Below are 6,636 nucleotides of genomic sequence, written 5' to 3'. Positions count from 1 at the left end.
TCTCCCTAGGTGTAGCAAGTAAGTCAGTTGAAGAATTAGAGAGAACTAATGAACAGTAAACCAACTACATGTTATGTTGTGCATCTATGTTGGTTATTAGTCTCCCCAGGTGTAGCAAGTATGTCAGTTGAAGAAGTAGAGAGAACCAATGAAGAGTAAACTAAATACATGCTATGTTGTGCATCTGTGTTGGTTATTAGTCTCCGTAGGTGTAGCAAGTAAGTCAGTTGAAGAATTAGAGAGAACCGATGAACAGTAAACCAATTACATGTTATGTTGTGCATTTGTGTTGGTTATTAGTCTCCCTAGGTGTAGCAAGTAAGTCAGTTAAAGAATTAGAGAGAACCAATGAATAGTAAACCAACTAGATGTTATGTTGTGCATTTGTGTTGGTTATTAGTCTCCCCAGGTGTAGCAAGTAAGTCAGTTGAAGAATTAGAGAGAACCGACGAAAAGTAAACCAATTACATGTTATGTTGTGCATTTGTCTTGGTTATTAGTCTCCCCAGGTGTAGCAAGTAAGTCAGTTGAAGAATTAGAGAGAATTAATGAACAGTAAACCGATTACATGTTATGTTGTGCTTTTATGTTGGTTATTAGAATCCCCAGGTGTAGTGATGTTGTGTATTTTACTCATATTTTAGCACTTTAATTCACAAGAATTCATAGCATAATCATGCATATCTTTCATGTTTTTAATAAATTTTTATATCATTTTCCTATTTTATGCTTTTCTTGGTATGTGTTGTGTTTTCTCTGAGCAGGATCAAGATTTAAGAATTAAAGAGGAAATGCTGAGCTACAGGGAAAATCACGGCCGTGATTCTAAATCACGCCCGTGATTCACCAGAGAAAATCACGGCCGTGATTCCCAATCACACCCGTGAACGCCACTGACCCTTCATAGATGTGCTCCAGAGAAGATCACGGTCGTGATTCTCAGTCACGGCCGTGATTCACTTCGCGTCCCAGCTTTTTAAGTTTTATGTTTTATTTTATTTTATCTTTGTAATTTTTATCTTGGTAGTTTTACCTTTTTACCCTTTTAGGTTATAAATTAGATTAGGTTCGCCTAGAACGGGAGACTTTTGGGAGAGAGTTTTTAGTTTTTGACACTTGGAGAAGGTTGGGCGCCTGTGCCATCGACTCTAAGGTTTGCTTTTCTTTTATTCTTTTCTTCTTGGACAACTACTATGAACTCCTGTGAGTAGTTTCCCTTTTTCTGGGATCAGGGCTTAGCCTCTGAGAACCTCTTTATTAATGCATTATTCAGTTTCTTAATTTTATTCCAATTCTTGATCTGTTCTTTTATATTTTATATATGAACTTTAATATTATTGTTTTCATAATAACATTAATTAAGGATGAACTGAGAGGAGAACTTGATTATAATTATGATAAACAATTAATCTTAATTTTCATAATCATAGATAATTAGGGATGAACTGAGAGGAGAACCTAATTATCGGAACCTAAAGGAATAGACTTGAGTGTTAAATCACGAGAGTAGATTTAAGCTTTCGAGGAGCAATAGATTAACAAAGATCTTAACGGGTTTAATTGAACGTAATTACCACGAGAGTAGGGATTAATTTTAATTAAACACGTCCTCGTAGCCTGAGAAGGTGCAAGGATTAAATTAGGTTAAGACTACCTTCAAGATGGAATAGAATTAATTAATGAAAATAATAATTCAATAATGTTGGAACTCTTTGTGCGAACCCTAGATTCCCGGAAATCTCCTTATCTTATCTTAAAGTTTTATCTTATTCATTAATTGCATTACTATCTCTTTTACCATGAAATCTGATCTTATCATATCAAAACAGAAATTCCATCTGTTTTAAAATTCAAATTAAAATACTAGTAATTCTAGGTCAAACACGTAGTCCCTGTGATTCGATATTTATTACTTGACGACAACCGTACACTTGCAGTTTTCCACACATCAAGTTTTTGGCGCCGTTGCCGGGGACTACGTCTCTTGATTTAAATTACAATTATTTTAATTCGAATTTTTTTTAAAAAAAAAAAAAAAATATATATATATATATATATATTTAATAAATAAATAATTTTTTTTTTAGTGTTTACTTCTCCAATTCAGATTTCACGGGTCACTTTCTTTTTTTTTGCAGTGCCTTAGGATTAATGCAAAAGAGATCTCTACGTCTTGGGAAACCAACACCACTTGATCCTGAGATTGAAAGAACTCTCCTGAGAAGGAAAAGAAACCTTTCTAGAGAATTTGACATGGCTGCACAACGAGATAATTTACCACTTCGGGATTACTCTGCACCCGTAGCTCGTGGGATACCTGGAGGGGAGATGCGAACTGGAGCTACTGTACCAGCTTCTCTGGTGAATATGCTCAAATAGAACACCTTTGGAGGACTACCATCAGAAGATCCTAATGACCACTTAGAGGGGTTCTTGGAAATCTGTGAGACCCAGCAATTTGATGATGAAGTTTCTGATGGAATGCGACTCCGCTTATTCTCACTCACCTTGAGAGATAAGGCAAAGGTGTGGCTAAGAACAGTGCCTAGAGAAAAGATAGCAACTTGGGAATTATGTGAAAGAGCTTTTCTAGAGAAATTCTTTCCTCCTTCTAAAACTAAAGAATTGAGGAAGAAAATCACTAATTTCCAACAAGGCACTGGAGAGACTATTTATGAAGCATGGGAGCGGTTCAAGGGATATCTTCAAGTATGCCCACAACATGGCTTCAACCGTTGGCTTACCATCCAATTTTTCTTTGAAGGATTGGACCAACAAAGCACCATGATATTAGACTCAGCAGCTGGAGGATCTTTCATGGGGAAACCTATTAATGACTGCATGATTATTTTGGAAAATGTAGCCTCAAATCACAGCCAATACAGTGAAAGAGAAGTCACAGCAAGGAAAGGAACTCCGGGGCGATATGAAGTGAACAATATTGAGTTACTCTTAGAAAAATTTGATACTCTTAATCAAAGGTTGGACAAGATGGAAAAAGCTAAGGTTAATTCAGTGGCTACAAATCAAGTATGTGACCTTTGTAGGGAACAAGGGCACACTGCAGTAGATTGTACCTCAATTTTTACTGGAGAAGAAGAAGATACTACTGAACAAGTGGCAGCTTCTCATAATTTCTATGACACTCCTCGAAGAGAGAAGAGTAATCCATATTCCAACACGTACAACCCTGGTTGGAAGAATCATCCTAACTTTTCTTGGAAGAATAACCCAGTTCAAGGAACTAGCAATCAGCAACCTAATTTCCGTCCGTCCAATCACTTCATTAATGGGGAAGGAAATCCAGTACAGACACCCTCAATTCAACAAAGTGTTTCAAGATTAGAAAACCTTATGGAGAATTTTATCACTAATCAAAAACAGACCAATGATTCAATGGCAAATTCTATTCAAAACCTTGCTGTCAAGGTTGAGAATATTACTCTCCACAACAAGATGCTGGAAAATCAAATTGCACAGTTGATGCCTAGTTCAAACAATTCTCCAGGTAAGTTCCCAGGTAAAACAGTTGCAAACCCAGCTGAAAATGTTAATGCTGTTACTTTAAGGAGTGGGAAGAAATTAGACAGACCTGTGTCTAATCAAAATGATAATATTGAGATTGATGAAGACGCTTCTCCTATGGTTGAAAAACCTGAAAAAGAGAGATTAGAAAAAGAAAAAGTATCTTCATCAAAGCCTCAAACTGTTTATCACCCTCCAATTCCTTTTCCTCAAAGGTTAGCAAGGACTAAACTTGATAGACAATTTGAAAAATTTTTAAATATGATCAAACAAGTGTATGTAAACATTCCATTTGTAGAAGCTCTACAACAGATGCCTACATATGCTAAATTTCTTAAGGATCTTTTAGCTAACCGAAGGAGATTGGATGATAGAGAGACTGTTACATTGATCCATCATAATTTGCCCAAAAAACTTAAGGATCCTGGTAGTTTCTCTATACCTTGTCTCATTGGAAATCTAAGGTTTGAAAAAGCCTTATGTGACCTTGGGGCAAGTATCAGTTTAATGCCTTTATCAATTTGCAAGAAATTAGATATGGGAGAATTAAAGCCTACAGCAATGTCAATCCAGTTAGCAGATAGATCTATAAAATATCCCATAGGAATTTTAGAAGATGTTCCAGTTAAGATAGGTAAATTTTTAATTCCGGGAGATTTTGTTGTTTTAGAAATGGAAGAGGACAAACAAATACCAATCATACTAGGTAGACCATTTTTGGCTACAGCAGGCGTGATAGTAGATGTCAAACATGGAAAATTGTCCTTATCCATTAATGATGAAACAATGGAATTTAATATTGCTAAATCTGTTAGACAACCTTCTCTTGAAAATATTTGCTGCAGGGTTGATATATTGCCTAAAGACATGGAGGAAGAAGTCATGAGATCTATTTTGAGGGATCCCTTGGAGAATTTTCTAGTTGGAGGAAAGCACATAGATCTTGAGGGGATTCAACCTAATTATGCTTGCTTGATCGATTCAAGTCCCCCGTGTAAAGAAAAAGATCCTCTAGTAGAAAGTCTTCTTGAGCCTTCAACAGATTGGGGTTAGGAGGATGTACGCATTTCATTAATTTTATTCCAAAAAAAAAAAAAATAAAAAAATAAAAAAAAAATTCAGAGTTTCAGAGAGAATCACGACCGTGATTCTAAATCACGGGCGTGATCTTCTCTGGAAAAATTTTTGGAAAATTTTTGGAAAACCCCAGAGAGAATCACGACCGTGATTCTAAATCACGGGCGTGATCTTCTCTGGAAAATTTTTGGAAAACCCCAGAGAGAATCACGGCCGTGATTATAAATCACGGGCGTGATCTCCTACAGATACAGCCTGTGATTTTTGAAATTCCACTTTCCCTTATATATTCTTCCCCCTCCTTTTACATTCTCACTTCTCTCAAACCTACGACCCATTCTCTCTTTTCTTCTCTCCCAAACCCTAGCTTCTCACTTCTTCTTCCTCTTCTTCCCTCTTCTTCCCTCTTCCTCCCACATTCACTCCTTCCGTTCATCCATGGCTCCCAAGCGCACCCGTACCGTTGGTTCGTCCTCCACCGCTTCCGATACCCACAGTTACGAGGAAGAAGCAAGTGAAATTCCGCAACTTCCTCCGAGGTTCTATCGGAACGATGAACAGCGTGAGCGGAACGAGGTATTACGCTTCCGCACTATCCATCCTACCAGGTATCTCGACTTCCCATTTATTCGTAAGTTGGGTTTACGTGCTGATATCAATTTCATGTTAACTAACATTGGGTGGACAACCTTTGCTACCATGCATAATGATGTTGTTTATCCTCGACTAGTTCTTGAGTTCTTGAGCTCTCTCCACACGGAAATATTATCTGGGCCAAATTGTTCTGAAGGGTTGATTTCTTTCCGTATGTTTAACCAAGAACACGAATTAACCCTAGCTCAGTTCAATAATATTTTTGGATTTCCCACTGGAGGGAGCACGAGAACCCCAAGTTCTTTCAACCCTGGTTCTTTTTGGTACAGTTTGACAGGTACAAGTAATTGGGTCGCTGGAAAATGTAATTCCTCTGCTTTCCGCCATCCCGCCATCCGTATTATGCACCGCTTTATTGCCTCTACTGTTTTGGCCCGAGGTGATTCTGAAGGAAAGGTTCGTTTGAGCGACCTTTTACTTTTATGGGCTATGATGGAAAACAGAGAGGAGCCTATTGATTCTGGCAGTCATTTGGCACGACAGTTCCAGAGTATTTCCAATACCAGCCACGGTGCGATTGTGAATGGCGGCCTCATTACCACTATAGCCAAACACCTTGGCTATCACGCTTGGCTGGACCAGTTAGAACCACTCCCTGGAAGCCGTACTATTAATTTTGCTACCTGCTCTTCTATGAACTGCATTGCGAAAGATGAAGATGATAAATACTACTTTGTAGTAACCCAGTCGGGAGTGCACCACCAGTTAGCAAATCCAACATACACCGTGAAGAACCGGGCTACCTGGCAGTTTCCACTGGAGCCATTAGAGGACCGACCTCCTGCAGATGAGGAAGCAGCTCCTGAACAACCCCCTCTACATCCTGGACCTGAGGTGGACAATGCTGCCATCCTAGCAGCTATTCAATCAATGGATAACCGGCTGAAACAAATGGATGAACGCCAGCAGCATTATAATTACATGGTTGATCAAATGTATCAATGGCACATTCAACGGTATCCAGATGATTTTCCACCACAGTGAGATCTTTCTTATTCCTTATTTTACTCTGATGCTTAGGGACAAGCATTTCTTTCTGTTGTGGGTTGGTTGCATATTCATGCATTTTATAATTTTGTCAAAATAATCTATCATGCATTCATTAGCTCTTTGCTTCGGGACAAGCAAATCTTTAAGTTTGGGGTTAGGAGGATGTACGCATTTCATTCATTCATGCAAAAAAAAAAAAATAAAATAAAATAAAATAAAATAAAATAAAATAAAAATAAAAAATAAAAAAAAATCATGCATATATACATATTCAGTTAATCCCAGCTTGAATTTGTGTTTGAAAAGTAAATATTTTTAATGAAATTGTTCGTCTTTGAAAACACTGAATGTGATGAATTGAATCTTGAAGTCTCAGAACAAAAGGTTGAA

The 6,636-nt window shown here is 37.6% G+C and overlaps 1 non-coding gene across 1 annotated transcript; it reads right to left on the bottom strand.

Moving 5' to 3' along the window:
• Positions 1–2,622: 2,622 nt before the first annotated feature.
• On the bottom strand, positions 2,623–2,729 carry LOC145950972 (small nucleolar RNA R71). Its single transcript, XR_014428798.1, has one exon. It is a non-coding gene; the product is annotated as a small nucleolar RNA R71 (small nucleolar RNA).
• Between the last annotated feature and the right edge of the window lie 3,907 nt (positions 2,730–6,636).

The sequence above is a fragment of the Cajanus cajan genome, chromosome 8 (genome assembly GCF_000230855.2).
Source record: "Cajanus cajan strain Asha chromosome 8, NIPB_CcT2T_4, whole genome shotgun sequence".
Taxonomy (NCBI): domain Eukaryota; kingdom Viridiplantae; phylum Streptophyta; class Magnoliopsida; order Fabales; family Fabaceae; genus Cajanus; species Cajanus cajan.
Note: the sequence above shows the minus strand (reverse complement) of the source record. Positions and strands in the feature narration are given on the sequence as shown.